The sequence below is a fragment of the Chinchilla lanigera genome, unplaced genomic scaffold (assembly GCF_000276665.1).
Source record: "Chinchilla lanigera isolate Chin_1 unplaced genomic scaffold, ChiLan1.0 scaffold00043, whole genome shotgun sequence".
In the NCBI taxonomy this organism is placed as follows: Eukaryota; Metazoa; Chordata; class Mammalia; order Rodentia; family Chinchillidae; genus Chinchilla; species Chinchilla lanigera.
Window position 1 is genome coordinate 10,735,638 of NW_004955444.1, and position 14,233 is coordinate 10,749,870.

Sequence of the window (14,233 nt, forward strand, 5' to 3'; positions counted from 1 at the left end):
TTTACATTCAGTCTTTCTCACTTTCCTAGCATTTAATTAGTAAATTCTCTATTATTTGTGCCTTTTACTAGCTCTTCACTGGACCTTTATAACCACTATGATTTGAATCACTGTAATTTAAAACATGGAATTAAACATGTATCTCAAAGTTTCAAACAAGTTGTTAGTTTGGACAAGTTTTATTTCTGTACTCCACAGCCAGACACACTTGGAAATAAATTGTGATAGATTGTGAAATGATAAATTGTAGGATACCATATGTGTTTAAAATGTAACTAAATAAATGTGAATATAGCTTACACTGGTTTCCACAGAACCTGTAACTTTTCCAGGATGCTCACATATATTATCTCGTTGTTTTTCCACTGCAATCTGAGGGCAAGACATCCTCAAGCAGACTTGATACATAGACATTGAAGCCAGGAGGGGTAAAGTGATTAAAATCAAGGAGCTAGCTAAAGCATCAGTTGGACTGGACTACAGTCTGACAATCTTCTACCTCACCTAAATGGAAAAAAAATTATAATAAAAATTAAATTTATTTTAGTTGAAGAAAAATTTGATATATGCTGTAACACACTTGTGGGGGAGCAGCATCCTCATGTCCAAACAAAAATTAAGCTACAGGTAAAATGCCAATATTCCTAAAAACTTAGAAATCACAGGTCAAACCACAGAGGTAGTAATATTTCTTCCCAAATCATGTTTTCTACTGGCAAAAAAAAAATCAATATGCTACAGTTAAAATGCTTTTCAATGTTTCCAAGCTTGGATGAAATATAGATAAAATATGAAAAAATATTAAAAGAGATAAGGTATTTCTATTGACTTAAACTGAAGCAGAAATTATTTGCAAAGAAAATCAAACCCAAATTAAGTCTCTTAAGCAAGGAGGAATTTAACTCAAAGTGCACAGACAGGACTGGAAACTTACTCTAGATAAACGTCTTAGAGTTGAACTTCCTACATTGTCTCCCCTCATTGGAACAACTAGTCAGAAGCACTATGTCTCTTCTAAAGTCTTTCATGTGACAGAACTGGTCCTTTGCATGCTAATAAGCCCTTCCATTTTGCTTTGGTTGCCAGAGTGCGAGGATAAGGTAGAAAACAGCTTGGAGTTACAGATGTGCTCTCTGGGCAGCCAGCATAGGAAGCCTGCCTGGCAGGCCACTGGACAGAGGAGGGCTAACAGTGGGGCCCTGTTGAGCAGTTCCTGGCAGCCCACTGGAGAGGGGCATTCATTTCCTGTGAGCTTGAGTGCAATAGTTTTCCCAATTTGTTTGGACACTGATGGTCTTCTACTAAGATCTGGAGGAGATTGAGGGTTTTCTTCTCCTCTTTTCTTTTTTTTTTGGTTTTTTTTCCAGTACCGGGAACTGAACTCATGACCTTGCGCTTGCCAGGCAGGCGCTGTGCCACTGAGCTAAATCCCCAGCCCCAGTTGAGGGTTTTCTTGATGATTAAACATAAATAAAACAGGCTTCTTGACAGCCTTGCTTCTTTCCTCAGTGGCAGGTGTCATGAACAACTACATGAAAAAGGGTGTGAAAAAGGGTGTGAAAGTTCATGACACTAAGATGAAATCCTACTGCTCAGACTGACAAAACCACAGTGACAGAGTTAGGAATAGGGAGGACTTCTGCCCACCTGTCTGAGATAAGAATTTTCTTAAACATGATCTAAAGGCCCAGAAGAGATGCACCCTTCTATACACCCTAAACTGTGCACGACTCCCATCTATGCAGATTTGTGTAAGTTTATCTTTGATCTTCTTTAAGATTAGAAGTATTCAGACAATATGCTCTTCATGCAGCTGACACCAGCAACTGGTACTTTCACCAATCAGCTGATGTCACCTCCTGTCTTGGTTCCCAAGACCTGTGAACTTTGTATCTAAGTAGTTTGTACAAATTTCTCCCTTTTGCCTCTAAAAACTTTCCATGGCCTCAACCTTCTTAAGTACACTCATTATTTACTATGGAATCTCTATTCCCATTACAATCCCCTGTCATTCCTAAGTATCATTATGCTTAAAATCTGTCTCTGATTCTTATTTAGAATGGCAGGAGAAACTCACATGACACTATCTATTCCAGGAACCAGAATATGGCTGCTACTGTCACTCATAAATCACTGACCAGATAGCAGCAATGATCAAGGAACATAAAAGACTTTAGCAGGAAAATACAGGAGAAATGACCACTTTGTAGAGAGAACCAGAAGTGCGGCACAAAGCTAATTGGACGAAGCAAAGAGTATGATGTCAGCATCTCTGATTTTTAGGGTCAAAAGACATAACCTCAGACAAGAGGCTCAATCCAATACATCCGGTTTAGCTTTCCCATTTCTACCATAGTACTGCTGAAAGCCTGAGATTCCTCCTGCTCCCACTGGGCCCTCTAATGAAACCAAATCCCTTTCAGAGTCCAAAGTGATCAATCTCAGTCCACCTTGACTTAATGTTAAAGAATCCACAGTTTAAATATCAAGTCATTCTCACAACATTATATTTTGTTAATCACCTGGGAATGAATCAAAACTATCCAAATGCAATTTCCCTTGAAAAACAAAGACAGTGAGGAGACACAAAAGAGGAAGAAGGGACATGTGATGAAGGGAAAGGGCAGAATACGTGGAAACTATGCCTTAACATTTTTAAAAACAGTATTTCCTGAAATATGGTTTCACTTATCATGAATTCCTAATATAATCATAGCCCAGATAAAAATGTTTGAAATGTGAATTAGAAAATATATGGTAAACTCAGAAAAAGTTGATTACTGCAGAACATATCAAAAGGAATGTTGGCTGTCAGAGAAAAAGGCTCTTCTCACTTCCTTGGTTATTTTAGAGTTCAAGAAAGATTCTCTGTAAAACACAATGTCCTAGAGATACAGGTAGAACTAGATCCACAAGCACCTCAATCCATTCCATTTCTCACTATTTCATGCCTCTCTTGTTCCAGTTAAGTATTCACCTCTTACTGATGCTTAGACAAAGTCTAAGACTGGCACTTGTATGTAGGGCACTGTTAGTGACAAACATACATCCAAGATTTCTGGTATTAATTTCCTCCCCCCAGAATACCCCATGCTTTGCTAATATTCTTCCTGCCTTCTTCCAAATGAAACTAAACAATAACGCTAACACAGAGTCCCTCTTAAGAAGGGCTTGCAGGTTTTGCCACCCATAGGAAAATTGGAACTCAAAATGGCTGGCCAAGGCATTTCTGAACCCAAGGGACCCATAAATCTTTACTCATTATTTCTTCCACAAATATGTATCAGGCTCCTATTGGGCACCACATACTGTGATAAGTGTTAGAACAAAAGTTGAACAAGAACTAATCCTTACTGTAAAAACCTTCCTTGAGAAAATCGATATACAGGTAGCAGGAATCCAGAGCAAAAATTACTTGACATAAGGTGCCATAGGGAAACATAAGGAGAAAAGGCTAGGTAGCTGTACCAGTCAGTGGCACTAGGGAAACAGCTATAATACAAGATGTACAAACATATAAGAATTTATAGGACTGGCTTACAAGGGCCACCCACAGAGTCAGATGCGGAAGAGTGCAGAGCATTTGTCTGCACAGTGGAAACCAAAGGATCCAGTCAAAGGTCTTGAGCTTACTGCAGTGTCCTGTGTGAGTCCATACCAGGAGGCCCATGGGTCTGCGATAGAAGGCTGGAGTCTACACCAACAGTCTATACCGGAAGTCTATACCGGAAGTCTATACCGGAAGTCTACACCGGAAGGCTGGAGGATCTACCGTGAGCTTTCATAATATATGTGCTAACATATGTTGTGGTTTCTAATTGCACTATTATACAAGGTGATTAAATTTATGACAGACAATGAAGAGACTGAAATTCAACTTTCAGAATTTGACAATTTATCTAGGTGGCAACTACTGCTATTGAGGTCAGAGGGAAAGAGGAATGATATCTAGTCCCAACTAATAAACAGCAGATTATGGAAATTTAGGAATTGTTGGGAAAGCTCACAAGACTTTGAAATCATTAAAGCATTCAACCAACTTAAAAATATGTAAATTGTTTTATATTTAATTTCTTCCAATGTCTTCTCATGTCAAGTTTAAAGATGTTTTTGAAAATTTGCCCTAACTTTATAGATAAACACAAAAGAAGTCCAGGCTACCTTTCTCTGAAAATGACACCTTGAATCAACAGAGAATATACTCATTGTAGCTTTGCTGGAAACCATAAAGCAGTGACATTGTAGGGTGTCCTGTGATTTACTGTGTTTTTAAAATCCACTGGTAAAGCAGCTTGTGTCTGTACCATGAATCAGCAATTTCAGTTTTGATCAAATGTGTCCTCTCAGAAGGAGCAAAACTCTACCCTTATATCCATAACTAAATTTTAAAGTAAAAAGAAAACTTACAGCTTTTCCTCCAAGTATATCATGCTAAGCTAAATCATTAGGTTACTGGTAATGCCCTTACCTTACAGATGTTCCTTAAAAGAATGAAAAAGAACAGAAACAATAATGCAAATAATATGACTGTACTAAGTATTAAATTTCAGAAGTCTTAAAACATTTTAGTGTTCCTTTTTTTCTGCCAAAGACATAAATCTTTCTCTTCCGCACTTTTTTGCAGTCCCATTTAAAAAAATAATAATGAGAAGGGAAACACAGCAATAAGAAGCTCCATATTTGGGAGAGTGATTATTTTTGGACAAGAGAAGGAGCAACATGAGGAGATGTGATTATAAGAATTGATGAATGGTGTTAATCATTTTTTAGTGCCATGAATTATAGATTAAAGTGTATGTTATTGGTGAATTAGCTTCAGATAGATCTGCTTAACATTGAACTACACATTGTGCCAGGCTTGTATGTTTTCTGCTGTATGTTGATTAATTCATCATATCAAAATTAGTATTATTTCACTATTATTGTAAGGAAAAAGTTGTATTCATTCATTTTCTCTGAAGTATTTTTTTTTTTTTTGGTTTTTATCCGGTACCGGGAACTGAACTCACGACCGTGCGCTTGCCAGGCAGGCGCTTTGCCGCTGAGCTAAATCCCCAGCCCCTCTCTGAAGTATTTTGATATGCCAACACAATTATCAGTCATGAGATCTTGAAGAGCCCTAACTTTTTTTTTAAAGCTGCGTTTCTTCACCAACGAAGTTCAGACAATAGAATCACAGGGTTGTATTTCATATGAGACGGTGGATGTGAAAGAGTGAGGGAAACTTCAGATTGAGCCATTTTAAAGGGCACTATTATTACTTTATCAATGTATACGTCTTTATGATGTACCAGTTTACTGATTTTCCTGCTTCCTGTCTTGCTAAATTATGTTCAGCTCTGTGAACTTCCAGACTCCTGCCCGTACCTCTGCCTTCTCTTTGGTAGTTCTCTCACCTCCAGCCTACTTTTCAAGTCCGGAGGCCATCTCTGCCCCCTCACTCAAATCTTACTGCGCTACCTACCTAGATATTGTGCAAGTCTCTATGACAGCACATACGATACCACTTCTATTTTAATGTTGGTTCCATTGTCTGTCTTTTCTACCAGACTGAAAGTTGTTGGTGTATACACACAAACACAAATGCAGTTTTTATGAATTTTGCTTCCCAAACCTTGGTACAGGGTCTGGCAACATAGATTCTTAAAATGCTCAAAAAGTGATTGTATAAATGAAGGAATGGGAACAAACTATAGCTCTTAGCTGGCTCTGGATACACACAGAATTTATACGAATCATAAAGATGGTTAGTAGAAGGACAAAAGAATTGTCAATTTCAAAAATCAGTGCATAGATATTTTTACTGAGTGTAGCAAACTCACAGCAAACAACTGCTGATTATTTGTGTTTCATATGTAGCTCTGGAATAGAGATTTTACTTTAAAATATGAAAAATATGCATTAATATTTGTTATTTTTGAGAATTTGGTACTATGGATGTTTACTTTCACATTAGTAAAAAGGAAAACATTCAAAATGGCCTAAAAGAGACAGAACTCTGGGAAGAATTAGAAGTTTTCAAAACTTTTTGAAATGAAGACTAAAATAGAAGAAGAAATAATAAATAATGCTTTAAGAGAACTAGTAGATAACAAGAAGCAATGTTGAAAACTTAAAAAGAATCTAATTTTCCCGCCTCCTGCCCTGTCAAGTCATGCATAGCTCTATGAACTTGCCAAATTGCTGCCAGTTGTAAAAATGGATTTTAGGGTAAATGATAAATGTCAAAAATAGAGAAAACCGAATACATGAAGAACCTGAAGCTAGGCCCTAAAACAAACAGGAGGAATCAGAATGTGTGCAAGAAAGTTACAACTCAAAAACATTTTGCTGGGCAGATGGGAGCGGTGGTGCACACTTGTAATCTCAGCACTGAGGAGGCTGAGGCAGAAGCACTGCATTGAGTTTGAGGCCAGCCTAAGGTTATACGGTGAATTAAAGGCCAGCCTGAACTACTAAACTACATAGCTTCAAGACCCTGTTTCTAGATAAGTAAATAAATAAACAAATAAATAGATAAAGACTTTCTTGTGTTCCTTAACAGCTAAATTGTATGAAAAGATGAGATGGAAGAAGAACCTATAGATTAAAAGACATTCAATGATTATCTGATTTTCAAAAATTGAGAAGGTTAAGTATGGTGTCAAGGGATGCGGAGTTAGGTAAGTGAAACTGTTTTTTAAATGAAAGTAATTGGTTATTATAGAATTCAGACTGGTTTTCATATGCGAGGGGAGTTGGAGGTTTTGACTAGAATGTTCCATACCAAGGCAACTTACAGCATTTGCATTGTTATATTTCTTGACCTAGGTGATGTATTCATTCTATTAAGTAAGTAAGCCATATTTTTTATTTTTTGCATTTAATTTTGCAATAAAACCACATTTTAAAATAAGTAGATATCCACTTCTAATATTAAACTATATATTACAGGCATAATTGTAAGGTCCAAGTGAAAAGCTTAAATTAGAGATGTTGTAATAATATTCCATTTATTGGTGGCTATGTCTCCATAGCCATATACTTAATCCCTCTGGATCCAAATCTTTTATTCTCTCTACAGTGATAATTATTGGCCATATATCTAAAAAAGTAGTTTAAGAACACTCATATGTTTAATCGTATGCTAATCTAATTATGACACTGACCCATAAAAATCAGTTGGCAATTTTAATTTTTACCTTTTGAAATAATTAAACCTTTAAATTATCTTCCATTAAGCTATTTTAAAAAATCAATATATGTCACCTTGGAATCTGTAAAATACCTGGATACATTCTCCAAGGCCTGTGAATATGAATGTAAGCTCATAATTTAAACTAAACATATAATGCATTCTTTTAAAATTAAATTAACCCGTGTCTTTGTAAAATGACTAAGTGAGTAAGGTGAGCAATTTCCTGAACTGTGACTCAGAGGGGAACACGGAAGAAAGTTGATACCCAGGCACATGAAATGTCAAGGGGTTGTGTCTTATGTTCTCAGTCCTTGTTTCCTTAATTTTTTTAAAAAAGATTGATTTTTAAGATAAAAACTATTACTAGGCATTTGTGTACATTTAAGGAATTTTTTTCCCCTTAGCACATTCATGGAAACAGGTAGTTTCTGTTTGTTTATTCTAACATATGTCTCTGTTTTTGTAGGCAACAACAGAAAAAACCAGTGTCACATTTCATGTTCTTTGCATCACCTAATACATACTAGTGACCTATAGAATAATGAAAACTTTACATGAAATTTTTTATTGATATATAAATGAATGTGTCATACAATAGAGGAATGCATTGAAAGTCACAATTTTAAAAAAATTCTTAACCCATTGATTAGAAGACAGCCAACTTTTTTCTTTTTATATTCCAAAAGTAGTCCAAAGAGAATGCTAGCTATAAAATTAAGCATTCCCAATTAAATGAACAAAAGGTACAAATGAACATTACCTAGCCTATCACAAACTTGGCAGATGATCCTGTGGTTTCCTGGGAGGAAATGGGTAGAAGCATAATTCATTGCATAAGAAAAAGAAGTCACCTACCTCCAAATCCATAATGGAAGTGATTTAGCATGGTAAAAGAAAACAGGTCTTCAATATACTCAAATTAGTGTAATACAGTGTTACAGTTAGTGTCTAGATGTCCCCATAAAGCATCATGAACTTTTAGATGGGGCTTTTTCACAGGCAGCTGAATCTAGAGTTTGCAATTAATTCATGGCTCAATGCTGGGGTTAAGGGTGCTGGGATTAGGGGTGAGTGATTGGATTGTATTGGCACTGGTTGGATTGGCACTGCCTTAATCCTAGCAGTCTAGATAAAATAAAAGAGGTAGAAAGAAGCTTGTTTCCCCCTCTACCTCTCACTTTTGCTGTCTTCTGCCACCCTGAATTGTTGTTCCTCTGCCACGCCACTCTGCCTTGGAGCCAGCTGATATGGACCAAAACCTCTACAAACTATGAGCTAAATACACATTTCCTCCTTTAACTTGTGGGTGTTGGATATTTTGTCTCAGCAACCAGAAAAGTAATTGAGACATACAGTTACCAACTCTGAAGTTTTACTTACAGTTTTTATTAGACTTTGAAAATTAAATCTCCATTAGTACATCCAGACCCATCATCTATCTCTACACACTATTCTTTGATTTATCAGACTAAGACTGGGCCTGGAATCTGTGTTCTGTCAGAAGGGGAGAAAAGAGGTGATGTCCCAGGAGATAAGAGAATAGAATAGTTTGGAGTCAAACAAGTGAAGTGTTTGAACCCCGGGTCTGCCATTTCTATGCTCATGGCCATGGGGAAGATCACATAACTTCCCTGGATCTCAATTTCTTCATCTATAAAAGGTGATAACCCCATTTGGCTCAAGGGATGCTATGAGAATTAAATGGAGTAAGAAGAATAAAACATGGAAGACAAGAACAAAGCTCTGGCTGTCATCATTATCAATCAGCATAATAAGTATTAATACCAATATTAAGAAGTTTATAGTTAATAAGAGAGGAAACCAAGCTAATACTACAGAAATTGCAAACACTGGAGATCTGTTTAATTCTTTAATAAGATTAAAGGAAGGCGATTTGGTTGTGAAGAAGTCACATCAGATACTACTTGATTTATTCTTTTTTCTGTATCACTTTCATTTGAGGAATCTCTTTCTTTCTTTCTTTCTTTCTTTCTTTCTTTCTTTCTTTCTTTCTTTCTTTCTTTCTTTCTTTCTTTCTTTCTTATACTGGGGAGTGAGCCCAGGGCCTTCCCAATGAAATACATCCACATACCTTTTATTTTTTGCTTCAAGGCAGGGTCTTGCTAAGGCCCTAAGTTTCCCAGGCTGTCCCTCACTTTGCCATTGAGCCTCGGCCTTGCAACCTTCCAGCTTGAGCTACAGGCATGTGCGACCACACCTGGCCTGAGTCTTGCACTTCAGATGAGGGGTGACTATTGAGTAGCTTCATATACCAATAAGCTTTAGAAGCAAATTCAGAGGTACATGAATGGCTGACTGATGATGAATAGAGGAACACTTTAAAAAGCCTGCAGAATTGGAACTAAAAAGAAGCAAATAATGGAAGTCAAGAGAAATTAGTTGCTGTAAGGAAGGAAATTAGTTGCTGTAACATCACTCTTACAAAACCTGGTTTCTGATCCTCTCTCCATCTTCAGCTCAAGATCTTCCCGCAGAACTCTCGTCACACTGCATAACCTCCAGGTGCCCAGCAGTCGGTGTCTCCTCTCTGTCCCTGTCTCCTTCGTCTGGCCCCTGTTCTTCCTTCCCTTCTCAAGATCTTTCCTTGTCCATTCAGTGCCTTCTCCTGATGTCATCCTGTAAGGCTGTCTTGGCAGGTGTCCCGTTCAAGACCACTTGAGTCAGGAAGCTTTCCTCTGCTCACATTTTGGTGCTGTTCCCACCCCATTCTACCTTATGCTCCGGACTCCTTACTATTAGAAAGTCTGTACACAGACCACATTATTCAGAAGTAGTCTCTACTATATTGTCGGCTCCACATAAGCTACCTTGACATTGGCAAGGCCTGAGACAAGAGGTCAAACACGGTTCACTCTGCTAAGCAATTATTTAGTGAAATGCATTCTGTCTGTCCATCTGACTTAGAAGGCCAGCTTCAGATCTAGAATTTTTGTAGTACTTCAAGTTCTTCCATGACTTGGCAGAAAGGAGAGCACCAAGGGAGTGCCGAAACCTGACCCCGTATCCCTATTATCTTTCCCAATTCTCAGAATGATGGAAGCTTTATGACTGCACATGAAGATATCCCTGCCTGCCTGTCCAAAAGTTCTTCCATACTATTTAGGGCTGGAGTTGAGCAGATGGAAACAATGGACTAGGGAAAGAGGTCTACACAGGTCCCAGAAGAAGGATTATGTATGGGATTCAAGATGCTGGCACCTACTGCACTGTCAAGCTCCAGGTGGAAGTGTTCTCCTTGGCCTCATGGATTGCTCGTGCCATGAGAAGAGGTAAAACATCAGCTCAGTCTAAAGATGCCGAGGATTCCTGCTAATGAACAAACTTGCCTTTTCACCAGTGATGGCATTTGGCATCTCAGAGTCACGTCACAGTTATTATTGAAAGAATAAGGATCATTAATCACACACATTTCTGATTTAATGATAAAATAGAGTAGAAGGTACGGTTACAAGGTAGAAAAAGACATAGCAGTTTTGAATATTACAAAATGAGAAAATCATGGAGATTCTAGTAGGAAGAAATGGAGGTAAAGTCATATTATATATCTACGTAAAATTAGCAGAAAATTAAACAGAAAGTAGAGAAAGATATTTAAAGAATTAACTACATTTTGAGAGCTAGATAATATCCCCAAATCATTAGTAAACAAAAACACTCAAGGTAGACTGTGACATTGAAAAGAGAGTAAGACGCAACTGAAACTGCCACCATCAGGAGACCTTCTGACCCAAGCTCAAATGGTCTGGGAAGAGATCCAAGTCAAAAGTTCTCTTTAAAATAGGCAAGGTGTATTGCACTGTCATAAGCAGCAAAGCTGAGGGCAGCTTAGAAAAGAAACCAAGTAAGAAAGTACTGTGGATAGAAAGAGCTACTTTCAGAAGGTATCTTTGTGATCATATTCCACTAACTATAGACTGCGCTACTGCCTAGCCCTCATCTGCCTACTCAGTTTTTGTTTAATAATTCATTCATTGTAAGATTAGTCCAAAATAATTGTAGCATGAACTGAAGAAAGAAGTCCTTCTGACTTGAGGAGAATTTATCCAGTGGGAATTTGTTTCACTGGTACATAGGACAGACTTAACAGATCAATCAGTAGAGTAAACATGTTAAGGAGAAACCACAAAGTGATACCAGACCCAACAACCTAATGAATCCCAATTTGAATGCTTCATTAGATCTAAGATGGGGCACAGTGTGGGCCTAAAGCTGATGATTCAGGTCTCTTTGATGCAGCACATTTTTTCCTTTGTGGTCTAAAGCTCTTGTCCTTTGAGGACTAGAGCCTCGAGATGTTCTATAGAAGGGATTTTTCCCTTTAATTCTGAGTCCAAAACATGAATTTAGTGTGCTGTATAGAACAAAGCTACTTTGGGACCCTATAAAAAGCCAAACCACATCATAGAGAGTAAGAAGATATCTTCCATTCTCAGAAAGGTATGCCCATCTTCAGAACGAAGTTCAAAGCAAATATCTTTTGAGGTCTTACTGAACCTGACTAAACACTGAGGTTTATTACGATGTTTTTGCATGTGCTTGCATTTTGCGAAAACAACTAAAGTCAGAAATGGAAGAGCTAAAAAGCTTTCTTGCTCAGCCTGGGAATCTGAAAGTCATAAGTTTCAGGAGAAAAAGTTAATGCTTTTATTATGTGTAATACTGTCAATGATAACTGAGACAAACACTTGAAATTTGGGGTACTTTTCAAGCACGAATTTCAGAGACAAAATATTCATCCTTATCTGAAACTCATACCAATTTAGCAGGTCACTCACCACATGGTCACTGCCAATTAGTTAAATATATTAATATGATGAAGCCAAGTCATGAAAAGCAGCCTGGGTATTTTTAAAGATCACAAGTCATTTGAGAAAGAGTTAGCTTTACTATGGTAGAATGACTTTTAAAACCTAAAGACAACACAAATAAAACTTATCAAGGCAACTGCCACACAGAATTTTGCACTAGACTACGGGGAGAATCTTTAATTACTAGTTTGGCCAAGTACCAGACTTAAGATTGGCAGGGCCATCGATCACGCAGAGTGTACTTCAGTCAGGGAGGTGAAGGGGAGCAATGTTGGCTGCTTTTGTAGAGGAAAAAGAGCTTTGTGACTGAAAACAAGATGAAATATGCCAAACAATAAATTTTCAAATTTATCAAGAAACTGATTTAGCCCAAAAAATTAATTGTAAAATATCCATATACCATGTTTACAAAGGGAGGTAATAGTTTTAGTTAACTACAGCTTTAGTGAGCACCATAAGTACAGTAGAAGTACTGAAAAAGCTATTTCGATAGCAGACATTGTGAACAAAAATACAACAAACTAGGTTGTTGATAGTTAAATGGTATTTTGCTAATCAGGTTAGAGACTGTGTTCAGCTTTGGTGTGTTGGAGAGAGATGACTAAAATGGGGAAATTAGTTTTTCATTTTTTTAAATAAGAAGGACTGAAGGCCTAAAAAGAAAAAGGGATCATCATATTTAACCAACTGAAGATTTAAAAGATGGAGAAGAAATTGGAGTTCATCAAGAGAACAAATTAAGACTTACAGATGCAAGTCTCAGGACACAGATTTTTCTCCCAAAATGTGGGAGCATTGTGTTAGAGCAGTCATAAAATATGGGCAGGATCAGGAATAATCAGTAAAGATCCGGTGCCTGAAATCTCGAGGGTAAATTCAAGCAGTGGATTGTAGAATGGATTCCTTACTGAAGAGGAAGTTGCATTCTATTCTAACCTCAAGCGTCCGCTGAAATTCCTCTCTTAAACAATTTGGTTTCTTCCTAAAGTTCCAAACTCGGGCCTCTAAAATGAGGCGGGTTTGTACTGATGGGTTAACATTCCACTGATTTTGCTTCCAGTAATTATAACCCTGATCATTTTGGGGGGAATGAGGTGGGGAAGTCATCGGATAGTTAGCCTTGCTTTTGACTGTGTTGTGCTAATAGAGTGAAGGCAAATGGCTTTCTCCAGTGCCGACCTCATGCAGACTGCCTTCCACATTCCGGTGAAGTTATTCTATTTTACAGCTAAAAACACTGAAACTAAGAAGACATAGGTAGAACTGGGGTTTCATTCTACAGCCTATGGTCTTTCTAGAAGATAAGGAAAGACATCAACCTTTTTATTAATCAGATTAAACATCTGAACAGGGGCAGAGGTTGATCTAAGCCTATACCTAGACTTATAATCAAGTTTTCTTTTCAAGACACTGCGTTGCTATTTTCTACATTTTCTTTTTGCTAGTCCAGGGCCAATTTAAAAGTATTACTTATAATAAATGTAAATGTACATTATTATTTTTGTGGAAAATTAACCCACTGCAAACAATATATGTAAAATAACATTAGCAAAACTATTGTAAGTCACCAAATTTATTGGTAGTATCTTAGAATTTAATAAATAATATTGCAGAAACTTCATACTCGGATAAAGTAGCTTATTTGTGCCAGGGGGTGGAAGTAAGAGCAAGCATTAGAATCACTCAGCATGTCCTCCAAGGTTGAACATTTAAAAATGTCATTCAATGCGACCAGGAAGCCAAGCCTTCAGATGAGTAGAAAGAGACAAGACCAGGTCTGGATCTTTTTTGCATCATCCACTGCATATGAGCCTCTCAGCCAACTCCCATAAACTCCTCATGTCTCTCACTTTTCAGATGTAAAAATAGAATAAAAATTAGAATGATTTCAATTGAAAGAATTAGCAGTAATATCCTCACAGCATGGTACTAAACTCTAGATAGATGGTTCCCATTTTGATCACGACCTGTCACCCCAATATCATAGCGTGCTCCTCTCCCCTGCCACTGTATCTGGGCTCCCAGCAGGCGGTGCTCTGCCTTTGTTGTAGTGATCCTTCCCAGCCACTCAGCCAATAACCCAGGGGCCTCCTTTGTCTGTGAAGCTGTTTCTGGTCACTCTCCAACTAAGGACACTCACATGACAGAACTTCTAGAACTGCCTCAGAGAAGCAGCATGTGTGTTCGAAGTGAGCGGGAGTATTTTGAAAGGGAGTCATAGCAATGT

General features: G+C 37.6%; 1 protein-coding gene across 3 annotated transcripts in view; it reads right to left on the minus strand.

The window, feature by feature from the left end:
• LOC102006622 (chromosome unknown open reading frame, human C8orf34) overlaps positions 1–14,233 on the minus strand; it is a gene marked incomplete in the record, with an annotated part of 371,108 nt that overhangs the window by 34,941 nt on the left and 321,934 nt on the right.